Genomic DNA, 14120 nt, shown 5'->3' with positions numbered 1-14120 from the left:
CCCTATCCATAATACACTGGCATTCTCCATGTATCCTCAGCCTCATGTGAATTTTACTTAGCATGACTCAGTCATCCAGGCCTCATTATTTCAGACTGCTGACAAAAACAGGACAAGGAGGGTTAGACAGCTGGGAGTACATCACAAGGAAGCTGTTATTAGTAACATGCACTCCATTTTGTGATTTAGAAAAACAGAGATCAGCCTAATCATAGTACCATTTCTGACCACCTGCATTCTGTGTTTCCCGGAGGGAAGAGATGAAGCAAAGTTATCACTTAGAACTTCAAAAAGTATGTAACTCTAGGTTCACCGCTGTCTGACATTAAAAGACTTCAGATAGAGAAACTACCACCTCAGGCAACTATGTGAGCTCCAGCTTCCCCGAGACAGCAGATCACTTAGATCTGGTATATGCATATCAACAGCTCCATCTACTCCACCTTCTTTATGATGGTCCTACTGGCAATTTAGAAACAACAGAGCATGGGAATTCCATGGTGGTCCAGTGGTTAGGACTTTGCTCTTTCATTGCCGAGGTCACAGGTTTGATCCCTGGCTGGGGAACTAAGATCCTGCAAGCCATGCAGCATGTCCCAAACAAAAAGAGAAACAATAGAGCATAGCCAAAGTGAAAGCCCAGAAAGCCTCATGTCACTGCAGAGCAGTACAATGTAAAGAATAGACTCAGGTATCAGACATCTTGGCTTTAGGTCCTGAGTCCTCCACACTCTGCTGTGAGATCATGGGCAGATTTCTTAACCACTCTTAGATAGTGATCCCATATGATGAGAAAAAGACCAAAAAACCTGTGCCAGGATTAAATGCAACAAGGGACATGCCCCATGACTTCAATAAATGACAGCTATTATTATTAGTGTTACTTTTTCCTTCAATTGTTTCTTGTCAAAATCAACAGGTAAAAGCCAACTGAAGATATTCTCATTCAAGAAAGCATACTGCTTGGATAAAGAAGATACGGTGTACACACACATACACACACTCTGTAATATTACTCAGCCATAAAAAAGAATAGAATTTTGCCACTTGTGACAACATGGATAGACCTGAAGAGCATTATGCTCAGTGAAAGAAGTCAGACAGAAAAAGTCAAATACTGTATGTTATCACTTGCGGAATCTAAAAAACAGGACAAATAAAACAAAAAAGAAACAGACTCTGAGATACAAACTACTGGTCACCAGAGAGGAGAAGGGAAGGGGGGTGGGCAAAGTAGATAAAGGGGATTAAGAGATGCAAACTAGTAGGTATAGATAAGTTACAAGGATGCAATGTACAGCACAGAGAATACAGCCAGTATTTTATAATAACCTTGCATGGAATGGAAAGTATAATCTACAAAAACATGAGGACCCTCGTCGTCCAGTGGTTATGACTCATGCTTCCACTGCAGGAGGCACAGATTCAATCCCTGGTTGGGAATCTCACATGCCTCAGGGTGCAACCCAAAAAGAAGAAAAAAAAAAAAAAAACCCCATCAAATTACTATGTTATACACCTGACACTCGGAGAAGGCGATGGCACCCCACTCCAGTACTCTTGCCTGGAAAATCCCATGGACGGAGGAGCCCAGTAGGCTGCAGTCCGTGGGGTCGCTCAGAGTCGGACACGACTGAGTGACTTCACTTTCATTTTTCACCTTCATGCATTGGAGAAGGAAATGGCAACCCACTCCAGTATTCTTGCCTGGAGAATCCCAGGGACGGGGGAGCCTGGTGGGCTGCCGTCTATGGGGTTGCACAGAGTTGGACACAACTGAAGCGACCTAGCAGTAGCACACCTGAAACTAACATAAGATTGTAAGTTAACTATACTTAAAAAATTATACTGCTGCTTAAGGCAACTGGCCAAAAAAAAAAAAAGGCTACTTTATCAGATGATTTTTATTTCCTTTTCTTGCCATTCAAGGTCCACTGTAACTGAAGGCCATCACTTCAATAAAAAGTTATGTTTGCAATATCTAAGGGACAATTTAAAAAGTAAAAAAATAAACCCATGAGTCTCCTGTAAATGTCCCAGTGGTTTCCAATCACACTGACAATAAAATCTAAGCCTCTTACCCTGAACTAGGAAACTGCACACCATCCGGCCCCTCCCCACACTGCATCCTTGTCCCTTATCACTTTCTTCCTTTTTCATTACACACTTGCCATACTTCTTTAAGAACATCAGACTTACTCCTCCCTCGGGGTCATCACACTTGCTGTTCATTTTGCTTGAAACACTCTTATCCCACCGTTTTTCATGGCTAATTTCTTGTCATAGAAGCCTTAGGTCAAAAGTTACCTTCGCGGACAGGCTTTCCCACAGATCCACCCTAAGCACCGCCTAATACTCTCTCAACAATGTCTCATTTATCCTCCACTACTACGTAGTAAGCTCAGTGACAGCAGGGATCCTGACACCATTTCAGCTCTGGATTCCAGGACCTACAATGTATGTCGCCCATCATACGACCAACAGTTGTTGAATGAAGGCGGAGCTGTTCCCGCAATACCTGCACACTACTGACAACGCCTGGCCTCACTACCTCTGGAAAGTATTACTGCACCGGTGAAACGCATCTAAGTACCCAAGATCGAGATGGAATCGAAGTGGACTGAGAGACTGAGATCACACGCGTTCTTTAAACCAGGCTTCACACTAACCACCCGACACGAAATCACGCATGCCATCTTGACATAACTTCTGCAAAAGGACAAGAGCTGTTTCTCAGCAGCTCCAACAGCAGCTGCGGGTACCCCTGAACAAATCTCTCCCTGGCACGGGTAGACAGAGCTCCGGAAGGGCTCGAATGTATGTTTATTTATGAACCCAGTTCCTTAACAGCTGCACAAGCCAGCTTCCAGGCCCGGAGGCTACCAACGGTGAGGAGCCAGACTAGCGCGGGGCGTTGCCGCTCAAGACAGAGTTGCGGTCGGCCTCCCCGTCCGCTGGGGCCCCGCCGCCCTTCTCCCAGCCCATACCCCGACTGTGCTGCGGTTCCCTGGATTCTCGCGCCCTCCGCGACCAGCGCTCCTGCCCAGGCACCACCCCGCGACCCTCACCCCGGCGGTGCGGAAGCCGCGGCGAACGCCCGGCCCGGCCGCTCCGGTGGAGACGTGGCCCCTCGAGGGGCGGAGCGCGGAGCAACGACGTAATCTGGCCCCCCCGGAAACAGCCTGTACGCAGTGCCTCCGTTCCGCAAGACAGAAGGTCCCTTTCTGCTAGCCCGCAGCCGCCCTCAGGCGGGGACTGCTTCAACCTCAAGGTCTTGATAGAGCCCACTCACAACTGGTCCGAAGAGGATTTCAGAAAGTAAATCTGGGGCGCCTTTCCCTTTCAGAAACGCAGCTCATAGACTTGCCGGACCAACTCCAACAGGAAGCCGGGCAGTTAAGCTTCCGGCGGAAGTGGCGTGGCCAAGCTCCGGTCCCGCCCCCACCCCGCCCCGCCCCGCCCCTCTCCAGCTGTCAGTGTATGGGCATGGTCATTCTGGCCCCGCCTCTACCTTATTGGCTGCATGCTCGTAAGCACCTTGGTGAGCCTGGGTCAGTGTGGGTGGAGGTGGTGGTGCTGGCGGCTGTTCTTCTTCTAAACCCTCTACAACGCTAGTCCTTATCTTTCAGGTACAAATGCAAGAGACTCGTGGACTTTCCCAGAGGTCCAGTGGTTAAGACTCTTCCCTTCTAGTGTAGGGGGCAGCAGTTCCCATCCCTGGTTGGAGGACTAAGATCCCACCTGTGCCGTGAAACAACTCCCTCCCCGTCCCCCAACAACTACTGAGCCCTCCCTCAGCGACAAGAGAAGTCTGAAAGCCACAACTAGAGAGTGGCTCTGCTTGCCGCAACTAAAGAAAGCCTGTGCACCACAAAGAAGAGGCCACCTGCTGCAACAAAGACCCATTGACTGAAACATTCGCTCAGTTATGTCCAACTCTTTGGTACCCTATGGACTGTAGCCTGCCAGGCTCCTCCGTCCATGGAATTCTCCAGGCAAGAATACTAGAGTAGGTAACCGTTCTCTTTGCCAGGGGATCTTCCTGACCCAGGATTGAACCTGAGTCTCCTGCATGGCAGACAGATTCTTAACTGTCTGAGCCACCAGGGAAGCTTAACAAAGACCCAATGCAGTCAAAATAAAAAGGAAGAAAGAAAGAAAGAATTGTTAGCATAGGGCATGAGGTGAAGGTTTTTTTCCTTTCTTTTTTTGTCCATGGATATCAAATTGCTGCGCTCAATATGTCAGCAAATATGGAAAATTCAGCAGTGGGCACAGGACTGCAATAGGTCAGTTTTCATTCCAGTCCCAAAGAATGTTCAAACTATTGTACAATTACACTCATTTCTCATGCTGGTAAGGTTATGCTCAAAATCTTTCAAGTTAAAACAACAACAACAAAATCTTTCAAGTTAGGCTTCAGGAGTATGTGAACTGAGAGCTTCTAGATGTACAAGCTGGGTTAGGAAAGGCAGAGGAACCAGAGATCAAACTGTCAATGTTTATTGAATCATAGGGAAAACAAGGGAATTCTAGTAAAACATCTATTTCTGCTTCAGTGACTATGTGAAAACCTTTAACTATATGGATCATAGAAAACGTGAAAAATTCTTAAAGAGATGGGAATACCAGACAACCTTACCTGTCTCCTAGGAAGCCTGTATGAAGGTCAAGAAGCAACAGTTAGAACAGGATATGGAACAATGAACTGTTCAAAACCGGGGAAGGAATATGACAAGGCCTCATACTGCCACCTTCTTTATTTAACTTATATGCGAAGTACATCATTTGAAATGCCAGGCTGGATGAATCACAAGCTGGAATCAAGATTGATGAGAGAAATATCAACAACCTCAGATATGCAGATGATACAACTCTAATGGAAGAAAGGAAAGAGGAAATAAAGAGCCTCTTGATGAGAATGAAAGAGGAGAGTAAAAAAGTTGGTTTAAAACTCAACATTCAAAAAACAAGGATCACAGCATTGACTCCCATCACTTTATGGCAAAAAAAAGGGGAAAAAGTGGAAAGAGTGACAGATTTTTTTGGGGGGGGGGCTCCAAAATCACTGGGGATGGTGACTATAATCATGAAATTAAAAGACTCCTGTTCCTTGGAAGGAAAGCTATGACAAACCTAGATAGTATATTAAAAAGCAGAACCATCAGTTTGCTGACAAAGGTCTGCGTAGTCAAAGCTATGGCTTTTCCAGTAGTCATGTATGGATGTGAGAGTTGGACCATAAAGAAGGCTCAGCACCAAAGAATTGATACTTTCAAATTGTATTGCTAAAGAAGACTCTTGAGAGTCCCTTGGACTGCAAGGAGAGCAAATCAGTAAATCCTAAAGGAAATCAACCCTGAATATTATAAGAAGGACTGATGCTGTTGCTAAAGCTCCAATGCTTTGGCCACCTTCTATGAAGAACCAACTGATTGGAAAAGACCCTAATTCCAGGAAAGATTGAAGACAAAAGGAGAAGAGGGCAACAGAGAATGAGACAGTTAGATAGGATCACTGACTCAGTGGACATGAATTGGACACTATCCAGGAGATAGTGAAGAACAAGGAAGCCTGACGTGCTACAGTCCATGGTATTGCAAAGAGTCAGACATGACTTAGTGATTGAACAACAAACAACAACAACAACAATCAAATTGTTTCAGACTGTGTATTGAAAAGTCTATCCTTCCTCCATTAACTTGCTTTTGCACATTGTCAAAAGTCATTTGGATGCTTGTTGGCTCTATCTGGGTTCTCTGCCCTGTTCCATTGGTTGACATGCTTCTGTCTCCACCAACACCACAGTCTCCACCATGGTAGCTTTACAACAGGCCATAATGTGGGGGAGATGATTCCTCCCACTTTACTTTTCTGTGACTGTTCTAGCTATTCTGGGGCCCATGTTCTTTCATATAAATTGTAGAAGAAACTCTATCCCTACAAAAATTGTTTATCTGTACAAAAACCGTCTATCTCTACAAAAATCCTTCTTGTGATTTTGATAGGAATTGCATTTAAACTATAATTTAACTATTTAAACTATGATAAATCAATTTGTTAAGAATTGGAATCTTTACTATGTTGAGTCTTTCATGGACATACTATGGACATGGTATGTCTCTCCTTTTATTTAGATCTTTTATTTCTTTCATCAGTATTTTATAATTTTCAGCATATATATCCTAAACATGTTTTGTTAAAGTTTATACTTTGTTGTGCTTAGTCACTCAGTCATGTCCAACTCTTTGCAACCCTGTGGACTGTAGCCCAACAGGCTCCTCTGTCCATGGGGATTCTCCAGGCAAGAATACTGGAGTGGGTAGCCATGCCCTCCTCCAGGGGATCTTCCCAACCCAGGGATTGAACCCAGGTCTCCCAAATTACAGGCAGATTCTTTACTATCTTAGCCACCAGGGAAGCCCAAAGTTTGTACTTAAGTATTTAATTTTCTTTGGAGTGGTTATAAATGATATTTTGTCTTAATTTTGCTTTCCACACGTTCATTGTCAGTATAGTATAAGTCCCCTATAGACAACAAGTTTTGTTTGTAAGTTCAATTTATTTGTGAGTTCAACAAAGTTAGGCTAGGTACCTAATTAACACAATCAGCCATATAGTACTGTCCTGTAATTGGTTTATAATACTGATTACACAAATAATAATCTTTCCCTTGTGGCTCAGCAGTAAAGAGTCTGCCTACAATTTGGGAGACCTGGGTTCCATCCCTGGGTCAGGAAGATCCCCTGGAGAAGGAAATGGCAACCCGCTCCAGTACTCTTGCCTGGAAAATCCAGTGGATGGAGGAGCCTGGCAGGCTACAGTCCATGGGATCACAAAGAGTCAGACATGACTGAGCAACTTCACTTTCTTTCACTTTCATTTCTTTACACAAATAATACATAAAAAAGCAAACACACACAAAAAAACAAGAAAATATTTTAAAATTTACAATAAATTACCTTTAAAAGTACAATAGTACAGTACAACGGCTGACACACAGGGGCTGGCATCAAGTGAACAGAAGAGCTACTGACTGGAGGAGGGACAGGAGGTGGAATTGAAGGGCAAGCTGCAATTTCAGTGACTCCTGACACTGAAGCACAGGTTCTGGTTCTTTGCAGGATTCATTCAATTCTATCTACCCTCGTGAAAAATCAATGATGCAGTGATGTCTGGGTAGTAGTTCTTTTTTTCTTGTCATAGATGGCAAGTAGCACTAGATTGCATTCTGAACGGTGGCTGCAACCTTCATGCACTGTTCTACGTTTGAGTCCAGTGCCTCAACAACTTACGGTGCCTCCTCAAATAAAGAAAACCCTCTTGCCATTTCCTGCTCACCGAGAAGTTTCTCCATCTCCTCCATTATTTTTCCATGCCTCTTTGATATTATTTTCAATGTCGTTGACACAGCAGACTTTACCTGTTCTGTGATCTTGTCCTTGTTCTTTAGAATCGTGCCAGTGGTTGAATGATTAATGTTATAAGAATGAGTGAAGTCTGCCTTCATGTTGCCTAGCTCCACTCTCCCAATTGTTTTCACCTCTTGTCTCCATCGTTGTTGCTTGGTGCTTCTTAGCAGTACCAACTGCATTACCACAGCTTTCATGCTTGCTTCTGGACATCCTGGGCTTGAAATAAAGATAATGCACTGCTGTACTCTATACAGTGCTGCATGGTAAAGTACACAAAAGCACAACCATTTGTAGAGGATGCACACACGTGACAATATATGGGACTAACTTCTATGGTTGGATATGTGAGCACACATTTGCATGTTAGGAAGTTTGCAACTTGAAGATTCATATGTAAGAGACTTACTTTTTTGATACACGCAACAACTTGGATGAATCTCATAGACATCTCATTAGCATTAAGCTGAGGAAGGAAACAAATATCCAAAGGAATATGCTGTATGATAGGATCTCACACATAAAACATTCTTGAAGTCACAAAAGTACAGAGATGGAAAAGAGATTAGTGGTTGCCAAGGAATAGTGGGGGTGAGTGTGGCTAGAGGGGTAGGATGAAGGGGGTCCTCATGGTGATGAAGTGGTTCAGCACCTTAAATGTAGCAGTGGGTTCACGAAACTGCACATGGGATAAAGTGACAGAGGGCTGTGCCTGCACTCTGGACCAATGTCAGTTTCCTATTTTTTTTAAAAAATTTATTTTTTATTTTTGGCTGTGTTGGATCTTCATAGCTGTATGGGCTTTTCTCTGGTTGTGGCAAGTGGGGGCCACTCTCTCATTGTGGTTCTTGGGCTTCTCATTGTGGTGACTTTTCATGTTGCAGAGTATGGGTTCTAGGGCACGCGGGCTTCAGTAGTTGTAGCCCATGGTCTTAGCTGCTCTGTGGCACATGGGATCCTCCCTGATCAGGGATCGAACCCATTGGCAGACGGATTGTTTACCACTGAGACACCAGGAAAGTCCCAGTTTCCTGGTTTTGATGTAGTACCACAGCCACGTACAACACAACCAGTGGGGGAAACTGAGGAAATAATTAAATTAGCAATTAGAATATGACAAACACTAGACTTAAAAACAAACAGAAACAAATGAGCCTAATTATATATTAAATTGATGGAATATCCACACATAAGGAAAAAAAACCTAATCTCATACATTTAGAAAGTTTTATTAAAGTATTATTTACATACCATACACATTCTTTGTAGTATGTATGCTCTTCAGTGATTTTTAAGTATTGATAAATTCAGTTATACTCACTAAATTTTAGTAGATAAACCTGGGTGCATCACATTTAGTAAGTACACTGGATTTACTACAGATTGTTTCAGGACATTCTGATAAACCCCAAAGGATCCCTCTAATCCATGTACATGCAGTCACTGCCCATTCCTTCTTCTCCCAGCCCCTGACAACCAATAACCTACTTTCTTTCTCTATGGATTGGCCTATTCTGGACATTTCATATAAAAAGTTTCACACACTATGCAGTCTTTTGTGACTGCCTTCTCTTTTAATTAGCATAATGTTTTAAGATTCATCCATGCTTGATGTGTATCAGAACTTTGGTCCTTTTATGGCTGTGTAATTCCATTGTCTGGATATACACCATTTTATGATGCATTAATCCATGGATGGACCCATTCAAGTGCCTCAAATGTGCTGGTCAGTGTTCTCAGGTGGGGTTTACATGAGGGGTACAGGAGACACAAGATCCCTGCTCTGATCCAGCTTCCTTTGTGTGGAGAAGAGCAGATCTTTAGAATGATAACTCACAAAACTGGTAGTGTGTTAGGGTGGGACAGACGCCGGTTCCACTGCATCATCCTTCCTTCCTTCTTTCATTGTGGTCTACTATATGCCAAGTATACCATGCTAGATGCCATACACCAGCCTTGTGGTCATGGGGCTTACATTCTATTGCAGTGTGGTACTGTATCCCAAGTACCATTCTAGATGCCATACACAATCCTTGCTGTCATGGAGCTTGTATCCTATCACAGGGCCAGACAATAAGCACAGAAATATAGGACAGGAAGAACTGAGTTGAGAAGAGAAAAGGGCAGGGTGAAGAGAAGGGTGGAGCTGCATGCTGCTATTTTAGATAGCAGTTTAGGGAGGCCCCCTAAGCTGAGTTGCTCAAAAAACATGCAGAAAGTAAGAAAAAAGTTCATGAGTGTAATCGTGGGATAGCAAAGAGAACCATGTGCTTGGGATTTTTGTTTTTTAACTTAATTTTTAATTAAAAAAAATTGAAATGTACCTAATTTACAATGTGTTAGTTTTAGGTATATACCGAAGTGATTCAGTTATACATATATATATATATATTAATATATTCTTTTCAGATTCTTTTCCATTATAGCTTATTACAAGATATTCAATATAGTTCCTTTGCTATGCATAGGTCCTTGTTGTTTATCTATTTTATATATATTCACTGGTGTGTATATGGTTTTCTTTTCTTTTGGTGCTCATTTGTGTCCGACTCTTTGCGACTCCCTGGACTATAGTCCCCCAGGCTCCTCTGTCCAGGGAATTTTCCGGGCAAGAATACTAGAGTGGGTTGCCATTTCCTTCTCTAGTGTGTATGTTTTTTTGTGTTATGTATTTACTTGGTTGCACCAGATCTTAGTTACGACATGCGGAATCTTTGATCTTTCATGAGGCTTGCGGAATGTAGTTCCTTGACCAGGGATCGAACCCAGCCCCCTGCATTGGGAGCATGTAGTCTTAGCCACTGGGCCCCCAGGGAAGTCCCCGGTGTGTATATGTTGATCCCAAACTTCAAAAGTTTCCTTGAGGAAGTCACACTTGAGTTGACCTTGCGTGATAAGGAGGCATGCGTGTGCAGGTCTATGGAGGAGTTTTACAAGGAAAGGAGTGGGAGGGGTCTGAGATGATGCAGAGAGGGCACACCACACAGGGTCTGTTGGTGTGGTGGGGCCACTGGCAGGTTTCAAGCAAGGGGTGACATCATCTGCCTGGTGTTGGAAGAAATGGCTCAGGTGCCATGTGGACTTGGGTTGTGGGCAGCTTGAGACTGGCAGCCCTTATGACCAGGGCAGAGGCTCAGCCACACCCTGCCAATGGATCAACTAGCTAAGGGATCCATAAGGGCTCAAGGCAGAGAGAATTCTTCACCTCTTCCTACAGTGCTTCAGAAAACACTAGCCTCTTCCTAAAGACTAAAAACCAAAGGAGAAAAGGGTGGGGGTGTGTCTTAGCTTCCTGTGGCCGCTGTAACAAGCTGCACAAATTTAGTGGCTTAAAACAACACAGATTCATTCTCTCACGCTTCTGGAGGTCAGATGTCCAAAATCCAGGTGTCGCCGGGCCATGTTTCTTCTCCAGGCTCTCGGAGGAACTGTTTCCTTTGCCTTTTCCAGTTTCTAGTGCATCTCTTGGCTCGTGGCTCCTTCCTCCAACTTCTAAGCCATCATTTCACCCTTTAGTACTCTCACATCTTTTTTCTGCCTGACCTTCCTGCCCCCCATTTATTAGGACCCTTGCAATTTCACTGAGGACCCACTGAACAGTCCAGGATGGTTTTACCTCCTACAAATCCCTTTTGCTAGATAAGGTGACATTCACAGGTTCCAGGGGTCAGGACATGGACTTCTTTGGGGACAAGGGTACAGAGCATTATTCAACCTGCCACAGGCTGTTAATAGTATATAAAATGTTGTTGTTTAATTGCTAAGTTATGTCTGGGCTTCTCTGTCCATGGGCTTTCCTAGGCAAGAATACTGCAGTAGGTTGCCATTTCCTTCTCCCGGGGATCTTCCAGACCCAGGGATAGAACCCGCATCTCCTGCATTTTTTTTTTTTTTTTTTTACCACTGAGCCACTAAAGAAACCTTATATAAATGTTAATCACTCAGTCGTGTCTGACTCTTTGCCACCCCGTGGACAGTAGCCTGTGAGTCTTCTCTGTCTATGGAATTCTCCAGGCACGAATACTGGAGTGGGTTGCCATTTCCTTTTCCAAGTTATCTTCCTGACTTTAGAGGACTGAACACAGGTCTCCCGCATTGTATGCAGATTTGTCAAAAAAAAAAAAAAATCTGACTTTATAAAACCCTGTGGTGCTTGATGTCTGGGGACAAAGTGTTGTGACCTGAACTGTGTCCCTTCCCAAATTCACATGTTGAAGCCCTGACCCAGAGGACCTCAGAATGTGACTGTGTGTGGAAATAGGGCCTTTAAGTGGTGATTGAGGTAAAACGAGGCCATATGCATGGACCCCAACCCAGTGGACTGGTGTCCTTCTAAGAGGAGGAGATAAGGACACAGGCACACAAGGACGACCATGTGAGGGCATGGGGAGGAGACAGCTGTCTGCATGCCAAGGAGAGAGGCCTCAGCGGGAACCAGCCCTGTGATACCTTATCTCCAGAACTGCAGGACTGTAAATGTCTGTAGCTTCAGCCTCCTCACCTGTGGTGAGAGTTACGCAGGCCCCAGGACCAGCACACAGAACCGCTACTGAGAGCAACCCCCCTCACAGCACAGCATACAACATACGACATGTAACCCCTGGTCCCGTCAGCGCAAAACCGGTTTCCCACACCCCTCACGCCAGTCTGCTCCATGTGGGCACGGGAGCACCAAAGATAAGGGTGTGTTCCAGGCTCACCGTCTTCAGAAGGAAACACACAGAAAACAAAACAAGAGGATGCATTAGACTTGACAAAGATAAGGGAAAAGAGCCATCACCCATGCCTCGGGGAAGAGCCCCAGCAGAGGGATGTCTCAGCAGGGTCTTTGTGAGGACCAGTCAGCCAGCAATTATCAGACATTTCTGCCAGTGAGCAAGCTGAGTGGGGCCTTGTTCTGGAATTCTGAAGGGGAGATAAATAGTAAGGAAATGCTTCCTTTCAAATGATTGGTCAGCACCAGGAAAAAAGTAAACAGGCTGGTGCTAGAACGCTGGTTGGGAGGCTCCCTCCAGGAGTGGGTCTGAGGTGAGCCCAGAGTGGGGCAGAGGCCTGGCCACCACTGCAGAAGCGGGCGAGGGCCCAGCTTTGAGTGGAGCTTCGGAAGGTCCTGGGGTGGGGTGGGTGGAAAGGGAGGGTTGCTCAAGGAGGGGCGGGGGCCACCCAGTGCTGGGCCTTCATGGGCCATGGCAGTGCCATTTGCTCCTATGTAACAAGCTGACCCAAAATGCAGTGGTTTCAAACAGCTGTTTATTCATGATTATACTGGTTGGGGGCAATGGTATGCTGGTAAGTGTTTAACAACCTCCTCTCCAGAAAAAGAAAAAAACAATGACCCTAGTTGCAGTATTTACCAGTTCCCATGTTGTGAATACTCATAGTGCGGCAAGTGTCAAGCTGCCAAAAGTGAGGGCCACAGACCAACCAAAGGCAGCACTGCAGAGAACCTATAGGTCCAGACAGGTAGATGCCCATGGGAGCAAGCTTCATCAAGAAGGGCTGAGTCCTGAGTGCTCATTACCTTTGTTTAATTATAATTTCAGAGTTCCAAGTTTATACAATTTTTGCGACAGTTGTATTTAAGTTACTGGTTGGAGTCATTCCTGAGACGGTGACATTTGTTCCCTGGTTGCTGGCTGGGTGGCTCATCTGCAGGTCAGGACTTTCAGCCGGTGGATCCGTGGGGCTGGGCCTCCTTCCAGGTTCTTCGGGGCCTGGGGTGGCAGCTGAGAGTGGGAGGGAACGAGCACAGCTCGTCTCTGTTGCATTCACTTTGCTCACGTCCCGAGGGACAGTATGGAAAGGATGTCCACTTGAGACAGAGAAATGAACCAGCAGGTGGCACAGCCGAGCGAGTGCTGGGCAGCTTGGCTGGGAGGCTGGACAATCGCCAGCACGGCCTTGGCCTCGCGCCTCAATACCCCTCACAGTGAGTTCTGCATGGCTTCATCTCACAGCGGAGCCAGGAAGGGGTGGGAATGAGGAGACAGAGCCAGAGAGGCCAGACTGGGTGGCACTCCAGTGACCCGAGGACCTCCTACTTCTGCTGGAACTACAAACAGCATCCCAGGCTGGCACTTTCAGGGAGAGTAGCTGAGACCCAGTGGCACATTCCCGTTAGGGTCAGGTCTGGGAGAGCAGGCCTGAAATGAGGATGTGCTCAGCTCTGGCGGGCTGTCTGGCCTACAGTGGCCAGTCTGCTTTCTTGAGAGTGACACTGGAGCCTGCCTTCCCCAGCCCCACCTGCTTACCGGGTGCTAGTAGCTGGAAGGTGGTGGAAAGCTCAGGTCTGCCAGGTCATCAGCTTTGGGGTCAGGGATAGCCTTCTAATTGAACCGGTGGAGAAACCACCAGTTTACCTGTATCTGCTAGGAGGGAACCTGAGGTCTGGGAAGCTGCCACCATACACAGGAAGAGAAGGATCCCGCATCCAGCCACCCTGGGCTTTCTAAACCCAATCCATCCCCCCTTTCTCTTCCTTCCTCCAGAGCACAGGTCAGTTGTCTGGTGCTCTCTGCAGCAGCAATCCTGATTCAGAACCTGAGCTTTGTTGGGTCTTTTCTCTGCCTGCTGCATGAGAGCTGGTTTGCTGCAGGGTCTCCACTGGTAGAGGTCTGGGTACTCCACTCTCTCCGTGGGGTACTTCCCCTGGGGCAAGATCCACCAATGTCACGCTGGGACTCTCAGACCTGGGCCCGTGATCCCAAT

The 14120-nt window shown here is 45.7% G+C and overlaps 1 protein-coding gene and 1 long non-coding RNA gene across 7 annotated transcripts in view; one reads left to right on the top strand and one right to left on the bottom strand.

Annotated features, from left to right (window-relative positions):
* The window catches only part of GOLGA3 (golgin A3), a 46909-nt gene extending 43479 nt beyond the window's left edge, over positions 1-3430 (bottom strand). For 2 of the 6 annotated variants that reach the window (XM_086347116.1, XM_086347119.1), the window contains exon 1: positions 3293-3430. The gene's annotated coding sequence lies outside the window, so the exon portion shown is untranslated. Of the gene's footprint in view, positions 1-2987 lie in introns of all 6 variants that reach the window. The other 4 variants (XM_086347114.1, XM_086347117.1, XM_086347118.1 and 1 more) reach the window with 4 other exon arrangements.
* Positions 3431-3435: 5 nt separating this feature from the next.
* Positions 3436-6067, top strand: LOC147355260 (uncharacterized). Its single transcript, XR_015144393.1, has 2 exons — positions 3436-3541; positions 3630-6067. It is a non-coding gene; the product is annotated as an uncharacterized LOC147355260 (long non-coding RNA).
* The last annotated feature ends 8053 nt before the right edge of the window (positions 6068-14120 follow it).

The sequence above is a fragment of the Bos grunniens genome, chromosome 17 (genome assembly GCF_055505025.1).
Source record: "Bos grunniens cultivar Pamir isolate PY7600 chromosome 17, Bosgru_T2T1.0, whole genome shotgun sequence".
Taxonomy (NCBI): domain Eukaryota; kingdom Metazoa; phylum Chordata; class Mammalia; order Artiodactyla; family Bovidae; genus Bos; species Bos grunniens.
Note: the sequence above shows the minus strand (reverse complement) of the source record. Positions and strands in the feature narration are given on the sequence as shown.